Source organism: Protopterus annectens, chromosome 5.part0 (assembly GCF_019279795.1).
Source record: "Protopterus annectens isolate FY-2018-M chromosome 5.part0, PAN1.0, whole genome shotgun sequence".
Lineage (NCBI taxonomy): Eukaryota > Metazoa > Chordata > Ceratodontiformes > Protopteridae > Protopterus > Protopterus annectens.
In genome coordinates this window covers 1,449,578,571-1,449,606,174 of record NC_056735.1, presented here as the reverse complement: position 1 = coordinate 1,449,606,174, position 27,604 = coordinate 1,449,578,571, and the positions used below count along the sequence as shown (strand labels likewise).

The 27,604-nt window shown below is 41.6% G+C and overlaps 1 protein-coding gene across 9 annotated transcripts in view; it reads right to left on the bottom strand.

Annotated features, from left to right (window-relative positions):
• Positions 1 to 27,604, bottom strand: part of LOC122801731 (homocysteine S-methyltransferase 1-like) — a 638,040-nt gene that overhangs the window by 413,850 nt on the left and 196,586 nt on the right. The window lies entirely within an intron of this gene.

The following is a 27,604-nucleotide window of genomic DNA, read 5'->3' as shown; positions in this document are numbered from 1 at the left end:
CTTACTCTCGTGGCTCTGATGTAGTTGGATTTTCTGAGGTGGAGCATGTCCATTAATTCCGGATTGGACATGGCCTTGTAGGTCAGGCACAGATCACCTCTGAGTAGGCGGTATGCGACTGAATAGAGCTGGAGCTTTTTCAGTCGGACAGCATATGACATATGTTTAAGACCCTTTATCCTCTTGGTGAGGAACTTTTGGGGTCTTTCCAACTGCTGCAGGTGTCGGGTAAGATACATCCCAAATGGGGCATTGTACTCAATCATTGGCCTGATAAGAGAAGAGTACAGGGGCACAATGACCTCTCTTGATCTAGATGTGAAACCCTTCATGATAAGGTGGGCAATGTAGAAGGTCTTCCTAACCACTTTGGCAATGTGAGTGTCAAATGAGAGGTTACTGTCAACCTGGGTCCCTAAGTCCCTGATTACCTCTTCCGTACTTAATGGATTACCACCTATGTGGTAATTTGTGGGTACCTTGTTTTTCCCAAAGGGTATGACTATACATTTTTTGGCGTTTAGCTTAAGGCCATGGCTCTGGCACCAATTATCCGTTTCTATGAGGCCTCTCTGAAGGATGTTTGTGTCCGCTGGAGTATCAATTATGGCGCCCAGTTTGCAGTCATCTGCGAACTTTGTCAGCAACAAACCTCCTATGTTTGCCTGTACTTCGGAAAAATAAATGCCGAACAAGAGGGGTCCCAGGACTGAGCCCTGTGGGACACCGCTTGTGACTGGCTTAGAGTCTGACATAGCTCCAGCAACTCTGACCCTGTGGGTTCTGTCCTTGAGCCAGTTTGCAACCCATCTTGTGACATATTGGTTGACATTTAAGCTGGTGAGTTTGTCTATGATGCCCGAGTGGGGTATTGTGTCAAAGGCTTTTGCAAGGTCAAGGTAGGCTGTGTGAACTGCCTTACCCTCATCAATGGCCTTAGTGACTGTTTCAAAAAAGTCGACCAAGTTCAAAAGGCAGGATCTGCCCTTGACAAAGCCAAATTGGGTAGGATCCAATGTCTGTAGGTCCCCAATGTCTTTGTTTATGAGTTCCATAATGATCCTCTCCATAGCTTTACAGACCAGGCTTGTCAAGCTTATGAGGCGGTAATTTCCAGGGTCCGTAGAAGCACCGCCTTTGTGAAGTGGGACCACTGTTGCCGTACGCCACTCTTTGGGTACGTATCCTGTAGTAAGGCTAAGATTAAACAGCAGCCTTATGTGTGGGTTTAATTCCTCTTGGAGTTCATGTAGTACACAGCCCAGGACACTGTCCGGTCCCATTGATGCTGTGCTTTTAGCTTTAGAGAGGGCGGCTCTCACCTGGGCATCTGAGATGTTAGGGAGGCTACACTCTGCTGGGATAGTTATTTCTCCTTTTGGGGGGGAGGGGGAGGAGAAATGTGCACTGAACCTGTCTGCCAGAATGTTGGCAATGTCAGTGGGTTCAGTGTATTTTGTGTCATTTTGGACTAACTCTGAGCATATCTGGGAGTTTCCACCCAGGTTTCTAACATAGCTAAAGAAGGCCTTGTGATTGTCTTTTGTTTTTTTTGCGATTTTTCTCTCAAAGTTGGCCTTGGGTGATTTTATGAGTGATCATAGTTTTTTGCTAGTACTGATCAGAGATGCCTTCCCTTTTAGGGATTTTGCTCTGTCATGTAGTAGCTTCCTCCTCCTGTTGTAAAGTTTGTTTATGGCTGGGGTCCACCAGATTGGGTGCCTGCCTTTGGGGGAATGGGTCTTGGTTTTATTTGGGATTGCATGATCCATACATTCTTGAAGGTGCCCGTAGAAGGCATTTGCAAAGGATTCAGCAGTGTGGGTTGTGGTTTCCACTGGCCCAGGGGCCTTGAAGGATACCACTTCAGTCTTAAGAAGTGTGAAGTTGGCTTTTGAGAAGTTCTTCACTGTGGTCTTGTGCAGGGGGTGGGGGCGGGATGTGGATTTCCAGTGAGATTAATTTATGATCTGATCTTACCAAAGAGGGATATACTTCCGGTGTGGAGCATTTTGTCCCCATGTTTGTGATGATCAGGTCTAATATATTGTCTCCTCTTGTGAGAATGGTGACTAGTTGTTCCATTGCATTTGAGTTTATGAATTCTAGGAACCTTTGGGCTAGGGTGTTGGGGCTTGAGTAATGTTCCCAGTCAATGTTTGGGTAGTTGAAGTCTCCCAATATGATGGTATTTGGAGAGACATTCATACTCTCCAGTGTTTTCAGGAAAGTTGTGTGGGGTTCTGAGTTTGAGAGGGTGGTCTGTAGCATGCTACAAACTGTAGAGCAGTTTTGCCTATGGTTAGTTGCACCTGGATGGTCTCCGATGCTTTGTGCGTTGCCACTAACCTGGAGGTGTGGGTATCTTTGATGAATATGGATACTCCCCCTCCTTTTGTGGTTCGGTCCAAGTTTTGGGGCCAGAGAGCATGATATGAGGTAAAACCTGATAGAGCTGGGGTGCACTCAGGAGCCTTGAACCAGGTTTCAGTCACTGCACAGACATCGATGTTCTCCATACTGAGGAGGGCTTCGAGGGCATGCATCTTGAGGTTTAGACTTCTGGCATTGAGCAGCATTACCCTTAGTTTTTTTCCACTTGTGTTTTCTAGGGAGGTAGGTTTGTCATTTGAACCTTGCCTAAAAAAGGCACTATGGGGGTGGCAAGAGCCTTGGCCAATATCCAGAAGCCCAGGGGTGACAGGTGCAAGCCATCCCTTGCGAAGCAACGTGGCTTGTCAAGCATGTCATCCCAAGCAGACAGACATTGGATCCCCTTTGAATGACACCAGTATTTAAGCCAATTGTTAAAACTGATCATTTTGTCTTTGTACTGTGGCATCATTCTTGGTGAGGGTAAGATGTTGCTCAGGGTCAGGGTCATACCGGCCTGGGCTACATAATCAGAGAGCTCCTCTATGTCTCTCTTCATGTAGTCCAGGGAGGTACATCTCAGGTCGTTCACACCGGCATGCACAATGACTGAGTCATATTTGTACTTGCTGTGGAGTGACCTGAGTGTTTGTGTTATGTGGCGGATTCTAGCTCCCGACAGGCAGCTTACTGTGACCCTCTCCTTGTTCAGTCTGGTGAGCGGGACGTCAGTGTGTCTGACTATGGAGTCACCTATTACAAGTGTGTCTGGCATGTTGTTTGGCCTTAAGGGCTGTGACTGTTTAGCACACTGACTTTGTGAACTATGTGTTGCATGTGCTATGTCTTGAGGTGGCGGTTGCTTGGGTGTCTGCTTTGGAGGCCTCTGTTGTTTTGGTAGATTTTTAATCAGCGCCTCCGAGTATATTTTTGTGTGATTATGTGTTTGGTTTGCAGTTGTGATAGTTCTATGTGCGACTGGGTTTGTGGTGTGCGTGGTTACCTTCTCCTCCTGACTGGTCTTGCCAGTACTGAATTGAGAGAGCACAGCCTCCAGTTTGGCTATATAGTTGCATCTCTCGCATATATTTGTATTTGTTGGGAGGAGGAGAGGGTTGTCTGTGTACATGAGGCAATTGTAACATTGCCTCAAGATTCCCAGATTCACCAGCTGTACAGGTGAGGACGCCAGCAACTGACCCTTCGACATGCTAGAAATAGTGAAAAAGATTGCTGTGTAACTGAGTCAGAAAGGACCTATACGGAAATGGGTCCTCAAGGGAATTTAGGTGAATGAAGTACTTTCTTTTGTTTAAGAGTACTTTAACTGTATAAAAAATGCTTTAGGAGCAAGTGCTGAGCTTTTCAGATAGAGTATAGAGTATAGACTGTTTAGATTGCAAGTAGAACAGTTCTAAGGGAAAAATTGAAGAGCAGACTTTACGGAGCCACAAATAGTTTAAACTTGATTAACCGGCGCTGCCCGATGCTGCTCTATGAGCAACTTTGCGCTAACTAAGACAAAGCCCAGAGATCAGCAAAATCTGAAGACTGGACTATTCTAGTTCAGAAAAGCGAGAAAACAAGGATATATATATATTTTTTTCTTTTTTTACAGAGAAGGGAGAAAAGATACAGTAACAAACAGTAAATGCTATAAAACGGCTAGCGCACTTTAGTGTGTTAGCCTAACAATTAAATTAAACAAAAAATAACTTTTTAAAGTGCTAACAGTATAAATTCAACACAAGTACAGTAAAAACAATATGCAGAGCTGTTTTTTAAGCGAAATGCAGTCGAGATGCAGTACTTTAAGCGAAAGCCAGAAAAAATACTTATAAATCCAGGAAAGTCACTCTTTCACTCTCTGCTGCTTGTAGAACTCTGCAGGACACCACGAAGAGCTCTGCTGAGTCTATTACAAGTAAAAAAGCGTGCAAAAGCGGGTTTTATAGCAGGGGGTTGAAAAGAGCCAGGAATTGTCCCAAAATGGCCAATAAACTACAAGTTGCTGGGCTGGAACCAATCCTCTAGGGACAAATAGGTTGCTCAGTGCTCCCCACTCCCACTGGTGAACAAAGAAGCTTCCTCTTATCCAAATAAGGGTATGGATAGCACAGGAACTAAGACAAAGCCCAGAGATCAGCAAAATCTGAAGACTGGACTATTCTAGTTCAGAAAAGTGGGAAAACAAGGATATTTTTTGTTTTTTTTCTTTTTACAGAGAAGGGAGAAAAGATACAGTAACAAACAGTAAATGCTATAAAACGGCTAGCGCACTTTGGTGTGTTAGCCTAACAATTAAATTAAACAAAAAATAACTTTTTAAAATGCTAACAGTATAAATTCAACACAAGTACAGTAAAAACAATATGCAGAGCTGTTTTTTAAGCGAAATGCAGTCGAGATGCAGTACTTTAAGCGAAAGCCAGAAAAAATACTTATAAATCCAGGAAAGTCACTTTTTCACTCTCTGCTGCTTGTAGAACTCTGTAGGACACCACGAGGAGCTGTTATTAACAACTTCCACTGGGAAGCTCACAGCATGGTTAATAAATGTATTTTCATACTCACAAAAAATTATTTTCATGAATGAATATGATTCATTATTATTTACCATGAACATTTGTTAAAAAGAAATTTAACAATGAATTTGTGTTAGACATTTTCAGTGTAAAACAGCCTCAACATAAAATTTCTAATACTCAAAATGAGGAATGTTCCTCATAACGCGGTATGATTCCTCTTGATCTGCAAGAAGTATGATTGTTCTGTACAGCACAGCTTATGACATGCATGGATGCATGGTGACCTCTGATGTTGGGACCTTCTATGAAAAATGCCTAACTACAGAGGAAGGAAGGCACCAAAACTCCAACCCCACCATAAAAGACAGCAATGATTTATATTAGAGTAGAAAGGATAAAGTGTTATCAGGTTTCTCTTGAATATCTGCTTACATAGTGAATAGTACACATATGTATACTGCCTTACTTTGAAAAACTTTTTATGGTATTAGCACTCTATAAGCCAAAACCCAGGCTGTAAGAGTATGCAAACCTTTTAACTAGCAGGTAAAAAAAGAATATGGGACCAAAGCTTGCTCAGCCAGACAATCAACAGGCTAAAGCTCTAAAGATTAAGGTGTCATTTGCATATATCCCATGCACCTCCATTACAGGAAGGTTAAGGTATCACACAGTGAGAACTCTAGGTTGGCTGGGTTTTTCTTATAGTTTTTACTGAATGGTTTGTCTGTGTGACATTTAACCCTTTGGTTTGATATTAGTTGGATTATTTTGCAGAGACCTTAATCTTTATGGGCATCAACTGGGTTTACAGACCCTGTGTTTCTGGTGTATATCCAAACTATCTACTTATTCTGTGCTGATAAAGTCAGTAAAAAAGCCAACATGTATATCCACAGCTAGATTGGTTTGGCTTTATTCAAGCTTAAAAAACATAAAAATCATGGACATTTAGAAACCATACAGCTGAAACGCTTACTGTCTTTAGGGAGTCATTTACATATAGTTCGAGTCTAACTGGTTTGTGTTTTTCTTGCAGTTCTTAGTGAATAGTTTGTCTGTGTGACCTTTTCACTCTTTCGTTTGACTGAATTCTTGAAGGGAGAGAATTTTAAGATAAAAGAATGGCATGCAAGATTTAAGCAGTGGTAATGGGTGCATAATCATGTGGGGTCAAATTCTTTGGGAAAGTTTCATGGGTTAGTGGATAAAGGGGTTGCATATTTTTTGAATGCTCCTCCTATGACTATGACCGTGTTGATGCTTCCTGTTTTAGTTAAGTCATCTAGGATATTTAAATCTACTGCTGACCCATACTGGGGCTACTGTGCTTAAAATCCAATAATTTCTGCTCCAACAACCTGCATGGATGTCCTTAACTGTCAAAGTTTTTTGAATCACTGTGACAGGAACAACCCCCCCCCCACACCCCCAACATGAGTCATTCTACCATAAAGTCATATTAAACCTAAAATGAAGTATTTAAATAATGTTTTCTTCTTTTTCTTCTTCTTTAAGTGTTTTAGAATGATTTAACATCACACACACACACACACACACACACATATATATATATATATATATATATATATATACATATATGCATAATTTTATAAGTCAGTGCTGTTATACTGTTAATGTGCTGTTATACTGTTAACATGCTCTTACTGTAATTATGTTCTAGTTTATGTTGACTATAGTTTCTACACGAGCAGAATGACTGGTTGCCACACAACATACTACAACTATTTAAACACTGCAGCTTGATACCTGGTGAAGTATTGTTTGATGTATAAGAATGCATATTTGTACATATTTTTGGACTGTTAATAAATTCTGTGGTTCTTGAGCTTAGATTATTTCTTTGGATATACACATTTATCTTATGGCAACCATTTGAAATGCTGGGACTTGCTAGAGTGCATTCCAGAATGCAGAGACTGAATGGCTGAAAGACTGAACTTGTATATACTAAGTCCGAGATGCCATTTCTCAGAATATTTCCTTTTCTCCTTGGGAAGGTGAACTCGGAGTTCGTATACATAGATTCGGAGGTGTGTAGGGGGCTTGCCTCCCCCCAGAAGAAGTTTTAAGGAGAAGAGTGATTTTTGAGATCTGTTCTTTTCCTGTGTTTTTTTTTTTTTTTGGCTTTTCAACAGTTGTCATTTTGAGTGCTGACATTTAAATAGGGAGTCTTATCTTACAGCTCAAATGTATGTGCTAGTGCTGCTGCGTTCCTGTGCTTTTAGCTAAACCCATCCTTACTAAAACATATACGATATCTATCTGAACCCTCCTGCCTCAGTATGCCACTGTTGCAGCTTACTGGTGAGCCTAATACTCCTTGTTTGCATGTACATCCACAATTCTGAATCCACTATCTAAAGAAAAAATTGGCACTGTTGCTCTACAAACAGAAAAGCAATTCACAAAGAAACAATGGCAGGATACATGTATGTTTCCCAGATATGCAACAAAATCTAGAAGCTTTAGGATTTTTGCCTGGAAATGTTGCATAGATATTTCTACACCACAAGTAGATTCCTGAGACTTTTTCCTCAGGCAGACAGCAAATGTTGGAGGTGTGACGGGGAAGAAAAAGGTAATTGTGCAGTGAATTGGTGGACTTTAAGGATTCTCTGCAGGATGCACTTCGGAGATGCTGGGTGAGAAGAAAGGTCTGAGGAGGGAAATGATTTTTCTGAACTATGATACAGAATCGGAATTGCCTAGCCATGGTAAGGCCTTGCTGTGTCTAATGATGGTGGCTGCCAAAAAAGCAATTACTAGAAAATAAAAATCTAAATCTAAACCAACTATACTAGAAGTAGTGAATATAGTAACAGAGATAAAACAACTGGGGTTGAAAACTTTAGAAAAGGGTAGGAGCAAACTATATAGGAAAAAATCGGAATTGTGGGAACAATACATACAAGGAAGGAATGAATTTTAAAAGAAGGTAGGACTTTGTTAGATATTTTAAATTTAAGGTTGAAATTAATTATGTTGTAAATATGCTGAAAGAAAAAGCTTGCTTAAATGCAGAAACAGAGTTTAGTAATATGTGATCAGCAACCATACTAAATGACTGTGGCTTAAAAAAATAAGGAACTTGCTTATGAGTGTATTACACACACACATCAAGAAAGCTGAACTTCTTACAGACATGGCAAGAATGTAATCTGCTTTCACTGGACAACAGGACATGTTTTTCTAAGAAAGTTTAAAAATGTGCTTTTCTAATCCACAAGGCATTTCCTTGAAGACAGTTTACTTATCAGCATTTGCACAAGAACAGATGTGTTAGCATTTGCGTCATTAAGGCAGTATCTTTCCAAAACCAAGAGGGTGTGTGTTTAACTAAAATATGTATAAAAAGTCTGTATTAAATCTAGTTATGTTAGAGGTATGGTAGGGACACAAGTCCTGAGGTAAATGGTATATCTCTCACATCATCTGTACTATATGAGAAGTAAAGTTGGAACAGTACTTTTAAGCTGCAACGTTTGTCCAGTTTGGTTTATTATAAAAAAGTTATTGGTTACTGCTCTCTAAAGTTGATGCTGCAAAGTATATTCTCTCATCAGTGTATATTCTGCAAGTTTCTGTATGTGACAGACTGTGAATGCAAATATAACTAGACTTTGAATTTTAGCAGAATCCAGCCAGAAAATCCCACAGCAAGAGCAAGCAGTAAGAAGCAGTAAGCAGAGCTCAATATATTTTTTCAGACTTAAAAGAGATATGCAATATTTGACTGAAAAAGATTGGGGATATTATAAGTGATGTATAATGTTTGCAACTGGGAGTGTGTCAATATGGGCTGTGATGTAAAATTCTTACAACTAGGATTGTGTCAGTGTGGTTTGTTTTCATTTATATAAATGTATTACTGCCTGTGTAGTAAGTGATGGTTTAATAAAGATGTTTCCTGTTTAGAAAAAGGCAGGAACTGAATAATTTATGTAATGTTGCTTAGTTTATATGATAAATAGCAATATATGTGAAGTATAATGTTTATGTTAATTATCGTGTGATTACTTTTATATGAATGGAAATTTGCCTATGATAATTCAATAAAGGTGCTTAAAAAACAGAATGCTACTGGCTAGGGTGATTCTCTCCTCTTCATCCCCATGCCAAACCACCCAGCCTTCTTTTTTTTCTTTACAGAAAACAAGTCCTACCAACTTTCTCACATGAACCTAACAATTCCTTAATGTCATACAATAATTCTAATTATATACTAAACAAAAAAAAAATAATAAAAACAAAAACATGCTTAAAACAAACCATACACTATATAAAATGATACATTACTAGATATATCAATAGCTATATCACTAGTACTATAACTGTAGATCACATAGTAAACTCACTAAATCCCAATACTAAAGCAAACAACATATCAGAACATCACAACATAAAATAACCATCCATAATTTCCACAGGAACAGTTTTTCTTACCTCGCTGTGATCTCCAAACAAATCAGATGTCCTTAGGTAAATATATTCACAACTATATATTGCAAACTATTTTAAAATAACATAGCAAACACCCTGAAATCCTTCTACTCTTGTAAAGGAATACTGAAATAACCCAGGACCAGCAGATTCAATGTATACCAACAATCTCCTCCCACAACGTAGAAGTGAAATTATTAATACAACATTTCAATCAAAGCACCTGCAACAAAATTCCTGAAATCTATCTATGGTAAACAATAAGAAACTCACTAATCCAGCTGTCTCCTATGTTTGGTTTATGCCACACATAAAAAAACATGATTTCTACGTACCAGACTATATATCATACAGAATGAATGGAAAGTGAAAAAAGGCGCGTTGATAATTGTGCAAAATTTAGTACTATCTAAACTTCATCTTAACAGACACCAATTACCCTTGAAAGAAAAATAGCAGTAGCAACCAAAAGCATGAGTAGAATCAAACTGTTTCATCTACTCGAAACCCAATAATTCTACGAAATGTCTGTCAGACACTCAAAACTGGACTGGTAAACCAATACTGCCTTTGTTGCAGACAGGAAGAGAAAAGGTATCACTGCACATAGCTAAACATACTTTCTTCGATAGCGTCCTAACATTGGGAGGCATTTTCTTCTGTAACTGCAACATCTTTACAGAAAGTAGCCTTTTACTCATACACAATGCACAGAGAATGACTATTAACTTGCCATGCTTAAATATGCTTTTATTAAATTGTTGGTATGCTTCAGTATAACAAATAAAGGAACAGTACTGTAGTTAGAAAGTCTTTCTATGTGGCACACCTCATTACAAAGGGTTTCTCATCCAAGAAGAAAGAGGTCATAATCCCTCTCTCTACTCATCCCTCATTAGAACCATTATAGAATACAATGCCCCATAAGGCATGTACCTCTCTAGACTCCTGCAACAACTGGAGAGAGCAAAGAAATCCCTCACAAAGAGGATCCTATGACTCAAACACATGCCCTACACAGACAGACTCAATAAACTACAGCTATACTCCATCTCATATCGCCTACTTAGAGGCAATCTCTGCCTGGCATACAAAGCCATGTCGGACCCAGTGTTACTAGACATGCTCCACCTGAAAAGACTCAATCTCTCCACGCCACATGATCCAAAGACCTCAACCTCATCACCACAATAAACAGAACCTGCTGGAGGGACAGGTTCCTAACCCAGAGACTACCCATACTCTGGAATAAACTTCCCATTCATGTCAAGAAGAGCACCTCACTGGCCCCTCTTCAAGAAAAATCTTGATGAGTGGATGGGTAACAAGAAATTCACCCTGAGGATCATTTCAACAGCCTTGCTCGATAGGGGTACAAGGAACTAACGTCCGGCAACAGGATGACTGGGTATGTTCTTGGGCTAGGCTTGTGCTGGCCCCAGGGCCATTAGCCTAGTACTCATCCATGAACCCATGAGCAATACAACAGAAGTGAGAAAACACAATGCACAAAGACATCTGTACCTCAGTCACTAAAAGAAAAATCTTATAATAACATATTCAAAAACAGAAGGTTTTACTGCTCTTTTGTAATGTACTGCACTGTAATGACAACAATAAAAAGAAGTTATGTACTTAGTATAATGTTCCATCTGTATTGTACATTTTCATTCTTCCTCAACCTGTGGGTTTCAGATCCGACCCTCTGATCTGAACTTGGCAGCTTTACCAGCTTAGGATTTGAAACTTAGACCTCCTCCTCTTCTACTCATAATACTTCATTCCCCCTACCTACCTCAGATCGAATTTGCTGCAAACATATTACAAATTGCATATATTAAAAAAAAAAAAAAATATATATATATATATATATATATATATATATATATATATATATATATACATATATATATATATATATATATATATATATATATATATATATATATATATATATATATGGATCCCTATCACAACACCGACACGCCACAAACCCGACACTCAAAACAACGACACCAAAACACCGAAAATGCACAAAACCGGCAACTCACAAAACCGAACACCATAACACCAACACACAAAACGTAAACTACACATTACACACAACTATACATGCACTAACCCTAACCCAAACCCTAACCCTAAGGTCCGACACTACCACACACTTACCCTACCCGCACCCTAACCCTAACTCACTTAACCCGCCACTAAACCTACATTCCGTCACTATCGCACACTTACCCTACCCGCACCCTAACCCTAACTCACTTAACCCGCCACTACACCTAAAGTCCGTCACTACCGCACACTCACCTTTCCCGCACCCTAACCCTAAATCCCTCACTAGCTCACACTTACCTGTCTGCTCCCTAACACTAAATCACTCACTATCGCACACTTACCTGTCCGCTCCCTAACGCTAAATCCCTCACTAGCACACACTTACCTGTCCGCTCCCTAACGCTAAATCCCTCACTATCGCACACTTACCGACTCGCGCTCACACGTTGCCCATGTCGGTGTTTCGGCTGTCGAGATTTCACATTGTCGATCATCTGTCTCGTCGGTCTTCTCGACTCTGTCTTCTTAGCGTCGGTGTTTCGGCGTGTCGATGAAGTCAAGGGGACCCATGAGTGTTGACGTGTCTAGGTAAAGGAATATTTTTCGATGAATAAAGAAAAGAAATACAGTCTCTTAACCATTTAGCCACCATGGATTTGGCAACTGCTTTCTCCTTCTTTACATCTGAGAAAGATATGAGCAGTTGGTCAGATTTTCTGAAAGATTTAGTCCTGCCTCAGTAAAAACCCAACTGTCTATGAACATCTTGCATATGAAGCGTGTATTCTCCTTTGTTTTGAAAATTGGGAAAGAAAATAGGTAAATTAATAGACTGATTGATATTGTTTTGTAAAGCAAATTTAGGCAAAAAGGATGGATTTATACACAAAGTCACTTTATTTTTATGAAAAAGCAAATAAAGAGATTTAGAAGTGAGGGAACATAGTTCAGAGACTCTACTTGCCAAAGTAATAGCTACCAAAAGAGCTGTCTTCCACGAGAGAAATTTCAAATCTACCTTGGTTGCAGGTTCAAAGGGGTTAAGAACTAATTCCTGTAAAATCATTGTTAGAAACCAAGGAGGAGTTGGATCTTTGATTGGGGGATGAAGTAAAACGGTACCCCTATGGACAGCCTTGCATAATTTCGATGAAGCTAGAGATGAAGAATCTTCTCAAACATGAAAATATGAAATGCCCGCTAGCTGAACTTTTACAGAGGAATAGCTGGCTCCATCTTGGAAAAGGGAAGTCAGAAAATACGACACTGCTGGAGTAGGAGCCGTAAAAGGATCTATTTGCTTCTCTTGAGCCCACATGGAGAATCTTTTCCATTTACTCTTCTTGTAGATTTTCCTGGTAGATGCTTTGTGGGAAGAAATCAAAACCTTTTGGACCGGAGATGAAAACCTGGAATGTCTAGCCACCATCAAAATTGGAGAAACCATGCAGACAGTCTAAGGCATTTTGAAGTCCAGACGACTTTGCCCAGAGGGATGGAAATGGTGTCAGTGTCCACGGCGGGCAAATCAGGTGAGAACAAAGGAAGGTGAACCAGACTTGTCGAGGCCAGAAAGCAGCAATAAGGATTACTTTGCTCTTCAACCTGTGTGCTTTCTGAAGAAATCTAGGAATCAGGGGGAAAGAAAGGAATGCACAGAGTAGACAGGTGAGCCAAACATGAACTGCAGCATCTCTTCATGACTGTCACTGAGGAGGGATCAAGGCAAATTAACTGCTGCATTTGTTGTTGAAAGGGGATACAAACAGATCGCAGCAAGGCTGACCCCATTTGAGGAATATCATATTTGTCACTAACTGATTCAGAGACCACTTGGGAGGCATCAGTAAAACTCTACTGAGCCTATCTGCTAGGATGTTGTACTCCCCTGGAATGTGTGTTGCAATTATGAACTGGTTGGTAGAGATTGCCCATTGCCACACTCTCATTGCTTCTTGACACAGAAGTTAAGATCTGGTTCCTCCTTGTTTGTTGATGTACCACACTACTGACATATTGTCCATTTGTACTGCAACTTTCCCCAGAGGGAGAAAGCTGTGTAGTGCTTGCAGTGCTAGGACTGCTCTCACCTCTAGGACGTTAATATGCAATTTGGTCTCCTGTGACATCAATGTGACTTGGACTGTCCGTACCACAACAGCTGGGAGGCATTCATGGTCAACATGGTGTCTGGTGGGGGAAGAACAAAGTGGCATCCTTGGCTGACTTTTGGGGAATGAAGCCACCAGAGGAGGAGTCTTTGCACACCTGTGATAGCTTGACTGTATGGTTTAATGGGTTTTGATGTAGTCACCACTGCACTGATAATGTCCATTGTAAAATTCTCATGTGTAAGCATGCTGTAGTTAACAGGGTTATCGTGGCAGCCATGGAACCCAGAGCCCTGAGTACTAAGCTTGCTGGAGGATTTCCAAAATCTGTTTGATATGAAGCCTTAAATTCAGGTAAGCCAAAGTTTTGGTCATACCCAAATGCGCTCCTATAAAATTTATGGTTTGAAAAGGATATAACTGTGATTTCTTCATGTTGATGGTTATGCCAAGAGTGGGAGCTAATTGTAACAGATAGTCCCTGCTGGCATGGATGAGTAGATGCCTGGCTGGAGCGGTTAAGAGCCAGTCATCCAGGTAAGGAAATGTGAAATCCCTGCAGTCTGAGGTAAGCTGTGACTACTGCCATGCATTTGATCAATGGGGGCTGTGGTGAGACCAGATGGAAGCACTCTGAATTGATAATGGCTGTCCCCCAGCCTGAAACAAAGATACCTTCTGGAGCTTTTGTCCATTTTGATATGGTAGTATGCATCCTTCAGGTCTATACAGCACATCCAGTCGTCCAATTTCAGTAGATGTAAAATGGACTGAACTGTGACCATCCTGAATTTCAATTTTATTACTGATTTGTTCAGAGATGTCACATCCAGAATTGGCTTTAGGTCCCCTGTCTTTTTTGCCACTAAAAAGAATCTTGAGTAGATGCCCAACCTGATTTGTTTGGGAGGGACCTCCTGGATGACTCTTTTTTGAAGCAGCTCTGAAACTTCTATTGCTGCTGCCTCCCTCGGATTGGGTGGAACATCAGGGAAGTAAGCTCTTGGTTTTGGAAGATTTAAAAAGGGAATGGATTAATTTCTGGATATGATCCTTTGCACCCATTGGTTGTTTGTAATGGCTAGCCAGGCTACTGGGTGCAAAGATAAGCTCCCCATGACTACCTACAGAGAAGGACAGTCGGGCCACATTTCAGGGGTATTGAAAAGGTCTGTCTGAGAACGATTCCTGACACTGATTCTGCAGACCTCCTCTGCCACAAAGGCGGCATCTCCCATTATATCTGTTTCCCCCCTCTGCCTCTTGGGGAAAATTCACCCAGAGTTTCCTGTAAAGGACCCTGAGACTTCTTAAACCACAATTTTTTACCACCATGCTGATTCCTGGAGAAGGATCCATGTGGAGTAGAAAACCAGATTCCAATAGCAGACAACGTCTTTCCATTTTTCTTGCTATGGAAGAGTGCGTCTCTGACTATGGGGCCAAACGATGATCCACCAAAAGATGCATTGACGAATGACACCTTGAAAGGTTCTGCGAAGTCACACAGCAGCATCCATGCATGACGCCTAATGGCAATGACTAAATTGGCAGCCCTTGAGGTGCCCTCTGCAGCATAGGCTCATAGGTTGGCACTAGGCTATTGGCCCTAGGGCCTATACAAGCCTAGCCATAACAATTCCCTGGCTATTTCTTTCCACACCATTTACTTCCCTGGACCCCTGTCTAGCAGGACAACTGACGTGATCCCCGGGATGAATTTCCTTTCTCCCATCCAATCATCAAGGTTCTTTTTGAAGAGAGCCAAAGAGGCGCTCTGCTTGACATGTATGGGCAATCTATTCCAGAGTCTGGAGAGTCTCTGGGTCAGGAAGAACCTATCCCTCCAGCATGTTTTGTTTATTGGAATGACAAGGTTTAGATCCCTGGAGTGTGTGGCTCTGAGGGATTGGGATTTCTTTAAGTGTAGCATGTCCAACAGCTCTGGGTTTGACATGGCCTTATATGTTGAGCAGAGATCGCCTTGGAGAAGACGATGAAGGATTTCCTGACTGTTGTGGCGATTTGGTTATTAAAGGTGAGACCACTGTCCTCCTGTGTCCTTAAGTCCCTTATCACACTTTCAGTGTTTAGTGTACTGCCACCAATGTGGTAATTCACGGGTACATGTTTTTTCCCAAAGGGGGTAACTATACATTTCTTTGCATTGAGCTTCTGCCCATGGCTCTGGCACCAAGCATCTGTTTCTGTAAGGTCCTTTTGTATAGTATCCACATCATTTGGGGATTCAATAATGGCTCCCAGTTTGCAGTCATCTGCGAACTTTGTTAGCCAGAGTCCCTTAATGTTGGTCTGTACTTCAGAGAAGTAGATGCCAAACAAGAGAGGTCCCAGGACTGAACCCTGAGGTACTCCACGTCACTTGTCTGCAGATGGATTTGGAGTCAGCTACTTTACAGTGTGGGTTCTGTCAGTAAGCCAGTTGGCAACCCATCAAGTGACATAGGGATTAATGCCCAGCTTAGTAAGTTTATCTATGATTCTAGGGTGGGGGATGGTGTCAAAGGCCTTGGCAAGGTCCAGATAGGCTGTGTGGACTGCTTTACCCTCGTCCACGGCTCTGGAGACTGATTCGAAGAAGTCAATCAGGTTCAGGAGACAAGATCAGCCCTTCACGAACCCAAACTGGGTGGGGTCCAGTGTTTGAAGGTTGCCAATGTCTTTGTTTGTAAGTTTCATGATAATACTTTCCATGGCCTTGCAGATGAGGCTCGACAGACTGATGGGGCCATAGTTCCCGGGATCCAAGGTGGATCCCCCCTTGTGGACTGGGATAACTGTAGCTGTGCACCACTCAGTAAGCACGAAGCCTGAGGTGAGGGCATGATTAAACATGACACTTAGGTGGAGGTGCCAGTTCATTTTGTAGTTCATGTAGTTCATAGCCCGGGATGTCATCTGGTCCCATGGATGCTGTATTCTTAGCTTTGGAGAGCGAGTTTTTTACCTGTGTGGCTATTACTGGAATTTGGCAATCTTCCGGTATTGAGATGGGCCATTTAGGGGGTGAGGGGGGGTGGGGTGAAGTTGGCACTGAATCGATCTGTCAGGATATTGGCAATATCCGTGGGATCAGTATATTTAATGCCATTCTGTTGTAGCTCAGAGCAGATCTGAGCATTGCCATTTAGATTCCTGACATAGTTACAGAATGTCTTGTGGTTGTCTTTGGAATCTTTGGCAATTTTATTTTTGTAACTAGCTTTGAAGGATTTTATGAGGGATCTCAGCTTCTTACTGAGGCTTGTAAGGGAGGTTTTTGCATCCTGGGATTTTCCTCTTTTCTACAACAGTTTCTTCCTTTTGTTGTAAAGTTTGTTTATGGCAGGGGACCACCAGATTGGCTTCCTTTTTTTGGAGGAGAGCATCTTGGTTCTATTTGGGATGGCACAATTCATGCATGAGTGGATGTACTCGTACAGTGCCTTAGTGTAGGACTCAACAGTCGAACTTTCAGTTCCTTTCTGCATGGGTGTCATGAAGTTTGTAACTTCTGACTTGAGTAGCATGAAGTTGGCTTTGGAGAAGTTTTTTATGGAGGTTTCCTTACTGGGGGTGGGATGTGGATGTTAAGGGTGATTACCTTATTGTCTGACCTGACCAACGAGGGGGTGACCATAGGTGTGCAGCATCGATTTCCCATGTTGGTAATGACCAGGTCTAGGATATTGGAGCCCCTGGTGGGACTATGGATTAGTTGATCCAGGGCATTGGAATTTATGAATTCCAAGCACCGTTGGGCAAAGGTGTTGGTACACGAGTAGTTTTTCCAGTTAATGGCAGGGTAGTTGAAATCATACAGTATTAGGGTGTTTGGTTGTATATTAATATTTTCCAGTATGTTTAGAAAGGTGTAGTGAGAATCTTGGGGCATGGTGGGGGATCTGTAGCAAGCTACAGTTTGGATTGCAGTCTTACCTAGTGTTAGTTGCAACTGGAGAATTTCAGACGCATTGTGTTGGGCAACTAACCTGGTGGTGTGAATATCCTTGATGAATATGGACACTCCTCCACCTTTAGTGTTTCAATCTTGGTTTGGTGGCCGAAAAGTGTGGTAAGAGTTGTAGCCTGGTATTGCAGGGGTGCTCTCTGGAGCCTTGAACCAGGTCACGGTTACTGCACAGATATCAATGTTTTCCATTTTTAGGAGTGCCTCGAGAGAGTGCATTTTGAGGTTTAGACGTCTAGGATTGAGTAGCATTACCTTCAGATTTTGCATGCTTGTACCTGTTACGGTGGTGGTTTTGTCCTTTGAACTTTGCCTAAAAAAGGCACTATAGGGGTGGCAAGAGCATTAGCCAGTAACCTGAATCCCAGGGGCGACAGGTGCAGACCATCTCTGGCAAAACATTGTGGTCTGTTGATCATGTCGTCCCGGGCAGACATTTACTGGATCCCCTTTGAATGACACCAGAAGCTTAGCCAATTGTTGAAGTCAATCATGTTGTCCTTATATTGTGGTATCATTCTGGGCGAAGGCAGGATGCTACTCAGGGCTAGGGTCATACCTGCCTGGGCCACATGATCCAAGAGCTCTTCCATGTCTCTTTTCATGTAGTCCAGGGAGGTACATCTCAAGTCATTCACTCCAACATGGACAATGACAGAGTCATATTTGTACTTGTTGTGGAGTGACTTGAGTGAATGGGTTATGTGGCGGATCCTCGCACCCGACAGGCAGCTCACTGTAATTTTCTCCTTGTTCAGCCTGGTGAGTGGGACATCAGTGTGCCTGACTATTGAGTCACCTATGACTAAAGTGTTAGGTACGTTGTCTTGCCTTAGGGGCTGTCACTGGGTGGCACACTGGTGTTGTCAGCTACGTGACACTTTGGTTGTGATTGGTGTTTGTTTGCATTTCGGCTTCGGAGGTCCTTGTTGCTTGGGCAGGTTACAGTTAAGGGCCTCCGCAAATGTGGATTTAGTGTTGCTATGTGTGGGTGTTGGTGGTGTGAGTTTAGAAAGGCTATGTGTTGCTTGAGGTGTAGTGTGGGTGTTAACCTTCTCCTCTTGACTGTCTAGCACAATCTTGGGTGGAGAGAGCTTTGCTTCCAGTTTGGCTATGTAAGTGCATCTCTCACAGGTTATAGTGTTGGGTGGTAGGAGGAGAGGGTTCGCTGTGTACATGATGCAATTGCTGCATTGCCCCAGTATGCCCAGATTCACCAGGTGGACAGGAGAAATCAATGGAAGCTGACCCTTGGACATGTCTGGTTTGGTGTTTTTTATGAAAAATACAGGAGCTTTTTCCCTTACCTTAGCAAGGTACTTTGCAATTACAGGCTGTTTAGTGCTTATGATTAATTTCTCCTTATTAATAAGGAGAGTTGAGTGCTTGTATCAGTTTAAGGCTTCCTAGTGCTTTCCAGCAGGTATTAAAGCAAGTGCTAGTTGCAGGGATGCTTAAAGGCAAGATGTTAAAAATGCTTTATCCTAAACACTGCAGTGTGCACTAAAGAAGTTAGATGTCAAGGTAGGTAACTTAAGTTTTACCTGTCTAAAAAGTTAAGTTTTAGTGGAGAGTCACTATTTTTAAAATAGCAAGATAGATTGAAAGGGGGTGATGACTTTTGTATTCCGGTACTATAGAATACAGTAGAATGGCCAATAAATTTAAATAGCTGAAGGGGAGTGATTTCACAAAATGATAATTTTGTGCTTACTCACACAAGCCAGTGAAAGCAGAGAGGAAATGAGATATGTGGTCAAATTAACATAAGAGGCAGGCAACTAGAAAGACAGTGGTATGTAAGAACACAACAGTGACAGGGTGGGTGGGGGGATGGGAAAAATTTCTTCCTGACTCACAAGAGACAGAGCTGTTGTGTCTTTTAAAGTTTTAATATGCAGTTAAAAGTAAAACACAAGCAAAACACAAGGTAAAGAAAACAAATCACAGCACTCAAAATATAAAAAGGCAATAAACTAATACAAAATACAACAAATAAAAAGCAAACCGACCTTTCCCTCACAGCAAAGTGTAGCAGAGTCTGGGTGAGCCTTTCCAATAAATAAATGAGAAATTAACCTCATGGACAAATTAGAAATTGACTGAAAAGTGGCCATTCTGGAGGAAAGGGTCTTCTGTTCCTCATCAGACATGGACTCTGGGACAGAGCCAGAGAGTTCTTTGACTAAGTTCCTCTGTAGCCTGATAAAGGGAGATAAATAGTTCAAAGTTCACAAAGCAAAAGCGGCAGAAGTTTAAACTCTTTTGCCAAACCTGTCCAACCCCCTAGAATCCATGTTAGGTGGATGTACAATGGAGCTTTCCTGAGCTAGCTTGTTTTTGGTGGCTGCAGCAACAACCGTGGCATCTACGGTGATCCCTTTGGTCAAACAAGATCTGTCTAGGGGGGCACTAAGTATCTTATCTGTCTGTTTGGGAATAGGCTCTACAGAGTCTGGTTCCTTCCTTGTCCTGATAGATACTAGGTCAATAAGAGCATCTGTTGGGGGAGGCACCCAAAATGTAGATGGGCCAGATCTGAAAACCTTCAAAAAACACTGTTTCCTCAAGGGTGGGGTTTTGGGCAGAACAACCACCTTATTGATGGAGGATCTCTAAAATGTCTGCAAAGGAGGCATCACTAGGTGGAGATCTTGGGGACCCCTCCCCTTTCTCGAAATCACAGTCTGTCATGATTGATTCCTGGGGAGAATACAGGTGTCTTCTTTTACACTTTCTCTTCTGAGGGACCTCCTCCGTCAGATGCTCAGGGGAGGTAATGGAAGAGCTATGGGGTTCCACAGGTGGAAGAGATTAGAGGCTTCCTTGGAACGGCTGTCCTGGTGGTAGAAGTGTGGCCTCAGTCACAGACCCCATGGAGGTGGGGAGCAGTTCCAATGGGGTGAGGACCAGGATCCTCCTTGGAAGGGACAGAACCATCTCCACCATTTCGAAGACAGAAGAAATCCGAGAACCTGAGAGCTATCCCTTCAGAGTCAAAACTATCAGAATAGACTTCTCCTAAGTTCCAGAACCCCTCCACTCTGAAGAGGGAGTCAGAGCCAAGCTGTTGAATGCCAAGGCTCCAAGGGGAAGCGACGGCTCTGAAAACTTTGGAGTTGAAGTAAGCCCCCCCCCCGGACTCAATGAGAGGCTTCTACTCCAAGCCCTGCTGAACCCCGACATGGTCAAAGTTGAAGTAATAACCACTACCAGTTCCAACATTTCAGTTGTCGGGACCATTGGATCCGACAACTCCAAAGCAGAGGGTTGGATTGCAGAAGGAGCTACAGGATGGAAATGTGAATGTCTGATCATAGATCGGTAGGGGAAGAGCTAGCAAAACCCCCATCTGGATCTGTGTCTTGAGAAATTGCCTCAACAATTTACAGTATCTACATCATTCTCAGACAAACTTTGAGAAACCCTGATGGAGGAGGAGGATGATGGTGGGCTGGAGACTCTTTTGGGTGAGATCTCCTGCAAAAAGGATTTCTGCACTGAAACTCCTGGCTTCAGGATGGAGGAGAAGAGCCTGAAACTTTTGGATCCGTAGGCTTCACATCTGGTGTTTTCGGAGCCTATTTAATCAGTTTGGAGGTCAAACAGGAGGATCTGTCCAGGGAATGTTTTCTGTGCTCCCAGGCCTCCTTGTGTTTTTTAGCAGGGAGTTGATCCCCTGAAATGGAGGGCAAAGAACAGACTGGAGAAGGACGCAAGCCCTTTAAAACCAGCTTGTTTTTATGATCTGCCAGTGCACACAGATGAAAACCCTTACAAATGCTACAAGTAATGTCTAGGTGTACTGGACCTAGACAGTAAACGCACTCCCTGTGGGCATCAGACAGTGGGATCTTGTGCCTACAGGAAGTGCATTTCTTAAAACCTAATAGTTTATCTGGCTAAGTGGCCACGATAAACAGCTTAGCTCTAGTTTTTTTTATAAAGAAAGAAGAAGAAAAAGAGGGAAAGAAGTGTGGAAGATGGAAACCCCGAAGCGAAAGAGAAACTACACTAAGCAGAAACTTTTTTTTTTTTTAAATTATGAAGTAGCAGGGTAGGAGGAAAAAAGAGAACAAATAACAACCCAAGGACCATCTTACAGAATCTTAAGCAAAAATTAGTTATGGAGCTCAGCAGCGATGAAACCTTGATGCCTCTACAATGCGTGGCAAACGAGATCTAAGGTAGTTTGAGGAAATGAGGTATTATGGGTAGGAGAGAAGGAGCTTAAGCTTCAAATCCTAAGCTTGTAAAACAGGATGAGTCAGATCCAAAATGCACTGGTTGAGGAAAGAATGAAAATGACAACATCAGATCACGAGTTGTAAAATATTTTTGAGAAAAAAAGTACAGTAGTGTAAGTAAACTTGCCAGAACAGTGAATGTATGTTTAAAAACATCTGTAATATGTTGGACTTTTTCTCCTCCGCCCCAGCTGAAAATGTTTTTTTCCGACTAAACCCAGTTAGACAAACCCAGTAAATAAAAGCAAAATAAATAAAATAAAATAAATAAATTAGTAGATGTTTGAATGGTTGCTCCTGCTGTAGCCAGTGTTATGGCTTATGTACCAGTGGTAACAGCCCTCGGTTTAATAATTACAGAGTCATATACACACACTTAAAGCAATGAATAGTTACCCAAGAAATTTAAGAAAATAAACCACAAAAAGCAGATTTTACTTCACAGGAAGGAACTGCAAATGAAGCCGTCTTCATACTTTCAGAAGTAGTCAGAATAACTTTAAGATATTAGCCTGACAGTTCAAAACTGTAAAAATTAAAGCTGCTTAAGCATGAACTGTAAATGAAGCAGTCCTCATACTTTCAGAAGTAGTCAGAATAAACTTTAAGATATTAGCCTGACAGTTCAAAACTGTAAAAATTAAAGCTGCTTAAGCATACACTTTTTTCCCAAATGTAACAACTGTTGTACCATCATTGTCTGAATGGGAAGGATTAGAATTAACAAAATGTTTGGCAGCAGCTGGATAAACTAAAGCTATAGCTGCTGGGTCATATCTACGATGAGCATATAAAAATTTGAAAGACTGATGAACTTTGTACAGACCGGCTTTCAGGGAAACAAAAGTGTGTGGTAAACACATCCTACAATGTTAACAGCACTGGGGAGATGGGTGAAGGTTCTATAAATTCTATTTGTAACAACTAATAGTACTTTTTGAAAGACTGAGAAACTTCAGTGTTCGCTCACTGAAAACACTGGCACATTCTGGAAAACTTTTCAGAGAACGAGAATCCCTCAAAGGAAGATTCAGATACTATGCTCTCCTCGGAGTCTGAATCAGAAATCTGAGGAGAAAAAACACAGTATCTATCCCATTACATTCCTCTCCAGATTCCATTTCTTGAATGTCTTCAGGAAAAGAGGAAATCTTTTTTTCTTTTATCCGAGACCACCTGATAAGAAGGGTCAATAGCCTGTACAAGACCCTAAGCCAGACTTAATAAATAACTCCTGTCCAGTGGAACTGGAGGAGGAAATAATAAATGTTTAGTTATCTTTATGACAAGAAAGTTGGGGCAACTAGGATTGATAATGCCAGCAGTAGCTTTCCCAGGGATAGGCACAACATTCTGGCTAAGCACGTGCTCCTTCTCTGCCGCTTCTCCCATGGCCAACATGAGTGGCTCTCCATTGCCCCACTGAGGGGAGCCTAAAAGTCTCAATGGACATAATTAATCCCTGGTGCATAGTGGCTGTATGTACAAAACTAGAGGGATTCAGGAAAAAAGATGAGTGGTCTGAGGAACCTGCTTTGGTGATAGCAGAGTGACCCACCTGTGGCTGAGGCAAACTGCCATCCTTTTTCTTTTTGTAGCTGGAGGCAGGCCCAACCATTGGACCAGTAGTTAAAATACAGTAAACAGCACTCCAATACACTTTATCAGCCCCAAAAGGAAAAAAAAGCAGTTTAAACTAACTTTTAATCTGTCAGAAACAACAGTGTGTTCCTTTCTAAAAGTACAGTAAAGTTGCTTGACAGTAAATAAAATACATATTTCTAGCTTTAAAATACTTTCCTACACAGGAAAGCAAGTTTAAACAACAAAAATAATATGCAGGAGGATTTCCCCAATGATACATTATCTGCCCAAAACACAAGCTGACTGTTGATCCTGGAAACCCTGCAGAGGAGCACTCTCTGTCGTGGAAGAAAAGCTCTGAATGGTTTGGTGTCCAAACCAGTCTTTCAATTAGCTCAGCTCAGCTCAAGCTGACTAATGGTTTGGGGACATGGAAGGTGCCCTTAAGCTTTGGAAGTTGGCTGCCTATTATTTCCTTATCAGTATATAACTCATATAGTTTAGGCTACTGTAGTTGTCATCAATATGATGAACATCTGTCAGGAGATGGGGTGAACTTGCAATGAGCTGCGTGGTCAACAGATTATTACTCACCACAAACAAATGACAGTTAGTGATCTCCTATACTGGTCCAAAGCATATCTCATATTTTGTCCATATATTATAAAAGTGTAGTTCATCTAGAAAAAAATGTAGGGTTATCTACTAGGGAACTGGACGATGTGCTGGGGACAACCGTGAAACAGAAGGTGACATATTTGCAATAAAGTGCTGAGGGTCATACTGATGTTGTCATTTGTATGCCTGGCAGTAATCTCTAGTGTTTACATTTCTGGAATGCATGGTCTGCCAGGACTGCAGACCCCTAACTCAATAAGTGGAGCATTTCAAGACAGTACCAAAAGGCAAATTCCTTCTCCTCCTGTCAGGAGACCATTCCATCAAGGTGAAAGGGGAGGAGGGACAAGGCAAGCAGGCTAGCCCTAAATGAGGGACTTAACAGCTGACTATCCATGAAGTAAATCATCAGCCAAAAATAAATAACTGTAAGAACAAAAAAATGTCCATCTGTTCATTCATTTTTAAACCACTTGTTCTGGTAAAGGTTGTGGTGGGAGCAAGTTTAGCAAAGCAGTGGAGACTTCCCTGTGCCTAGCAACAGTTTTCAGCTCATTCTGTGGGAACCCAGGTGTTCCCAAATGGTCTGAGATATAAAATGCCTCTAACCTAGCCTGGGTCTTCCCAAAGGCCTCCTCTTATTGGTCTGTATTTGGGTACCTCCTGAAAAAAATGCATCTTCACAATGTGCCTGCACCACCTTGGCTGCCTCCTCTCAACACAGATCAATGGATGCACTTCTAGATCATTCTAGACTACAACAAGCCCCTCATTGTGTCACGGACAGTTAGCTCAGCTAGCCCTGCAAAAGGAGATAGTTTCTGCTGTTTGTAACTGTGATTTTATTGAATAAAAAAATGTATTTGAGTTTTGATAAATCATTTACATCACTGGAAAAATGATCCGAGACATAACCTTGCAGCTTTCACCATGGTTCAGGTGATTCAGTTGAGTTAGCCCTTTTCGAAAGGGCATTTTATATACTGATTTGCACTTATGGTCTATAAAAAACAAATATATGTGTGTGTGTGTGTGTGTGTGTGTGTGTGTGTGTGTGTGTGTGTGTAAAATGAAATGGTCTTACAAAATTAATTTGATAGGCATGTGTGCATCAAAGGTGTTTTAGCACTTCTTTTGTTAAACTCACAGTAAACACAGCTACTACCTGCAAAGGGGCATAATTTCTGATGCTTGTAACTGTGACTTCATTAAATAAATAAATTAATAAACAAACAAGTGTGCACATGATTTGATAAATCATTTACACCACTGGAAGAATGATCTAAGACATCACCTTGCAGCTTTCACCATGGTTCAGGTGATTCAGTTGAGTTAGTCTTTTTCCAAAGGGTATATCACATACTGGTCTGTAATAAAAGATATTTTTTTACTTTGTAAAATGAAAGGGTCTTACAAATGAATCTGAGGCATGTTGTGTATCAAAAGTGTTTTAATGCTTCTTTTGCCTGGTATAGGTAAGAAAATACATTAGTGCTCCTTTTAATGGATTCAGGGAACTCACTCAGAGTATGAACTCATGAATGATACGCACTGAAGCTTGGTCTTTACGGAAAAGCATAACATATTTCTGACATCAAAGAGACAGAAGCTTTTTAATGCTTCAGAAATGATATACTAGTAATTAAGAATGACATTTTCTGTTGAGACAATCAAAGCCCACTGGCTACTACCGATGCAAACGAATGGACTATTTGACTCGAATGTAGAGTACTATAATAGCAGACAAGTAGACTACAGAAACAGAACAAGTCAGATTTTTGTGATGAGAAAAGGTAGTAACGTTTCAGGAAAGTTCTACAAGGGAAGGAGTTCAGGCATTAGGCAGCCCTTCAGTTTGTAATGCTTCTCTACTGTAGCACTGGTGCAGCATGCAGAAGGCCTTCTAAATGTATTCAGCACATGGGTTATCCCTTGCCGTACAACCAAGCAATGTGAACTCACTAAGTGATTCAAAGAACCACTCTCTGTTTCACCCTGGCTGATCAGTTGGAGATGAAGGCTGACATTCCTGATCCTGGAGAAAGACCTTTGAGTCATCCAATCTTGAATGGATGGAATTTGGGGATAAGTACTTCCCTCTTCAGACCTTCCCAGTCTCATGTCAGCCATCAGCTGTTCTCCTTTTTCTGGCTGCCATAGTGGATACCTTTTCAGCAGCTTCTGTGGCCTCTGATTTTCAGCCCCCTGCACCCAAGAAACATGACAGATTTTACAAGGTGCCTAATAAATGTAAGCTTCTTTATAAATGCCTTTCTGATGATCCTTCTGTAGTATCTGTCTCTTCTGATAAGCCCTCTAAGCTGCTGCCCTACCAAGTTGTTCCCTTCAGACAAGGATAGTAGGGCCATGGACAGACTGGGCAAAAAGGTTTACACTGTTGCCACTTTATCTTTTTGGGCCATCAACTACCAGACTCAAATGACCAAGTATGACTTGGCCATCTCAATTTCCAAAGTGGTTTCTGACTTTCTTGACTCTCAGGAGAAGGCTTCTGCTCCTTCCCTATTGGACTCTACCTCTCAAGTTGCTCACCACTCTACCAAATGCAGCTGATGCCTCCTCCAGAGCTGCTACCTTTGGTTCTGTTATGAGGCATTAGTCTTGGCTTCATCTTCAGGCTGTGCCTGATAACATTAAGGCCAAACTGTTGGATGCTGCACTGGATAATAAAAATCTTTTTGGTGCTGCTGCTGCTGAACTTTTCAACTCTCTCCAGGATAAGGGTAAAGCCTTGCAGGAGGTGAAACATATTTTTGTTTCTCCTATTCTTAAGTTTCAGAGGAAGTACCCCTCCAAATATGGTTTTGTTCCAAGGCAGTCTTGCTGCCTTTCTTAGGGAAGAAAGGGTTCTACATGTGTGCTCCTTGCTAAGTCTACTCAATGCCCTAACCCCCAAAAACCTGCTCTTCAGGATAAGCAGAGTTCCATTTGACAGTTTGTTTCCCCTTTCCCTCGGCCACATTCCCTTTTCCCTCCATCTTTCCCTGCCTCTTCCAAACTGGTTAAAGATCACAACAAACTCTTGGGTTCTATGATCCACAAGGGATATTTCATAGGAATGGGAATCTCTCAACCTCCTCAGGAACAACTTCCACTTTTCCCAGAGGTGTCTATTCTATTTTGGTCCAGGGCACCATTCAAGCTGTGCCTCCTGTCCAGGTAGGGAGTTTTTTTTTTTTTTTATTCCAGAATGTTTTTGGTTCCCAAAAAGGAGGTCACTTGAAGACCAATTCTATATCTTTTCCAGCTCAACACCTTTCTCAAGAGTCCTTCCTTTTGGATGTTGCCTCTTCAGACTTTATTTCCCCTTCTTCTACCCCAGGCCTTCCTGATCTCTCTTGATCTCAAAGATGCCTACCTTCATATCCCCATCCATCCCCTTTTAAGGAAAAATTTACATTTCTCTGTTTATTCCTTGCATTTTCAATTATCTGCTTTGCTCTTTGGCCTCTCTATTGTCCCTGGGGCATTCACCAAATGCCTAGCTCTTCATTGTCTTTTGCAGGATGAGAGGAGTTCAGATCTTTCCCTTTCTGGATGATATGCTTTTTCAAGCTTCTTCTCCGATACTGTACTTCAGGATCTCCAGTTTACTATTTCCCTTTAAGAAATCAGCTCTGATGCCTT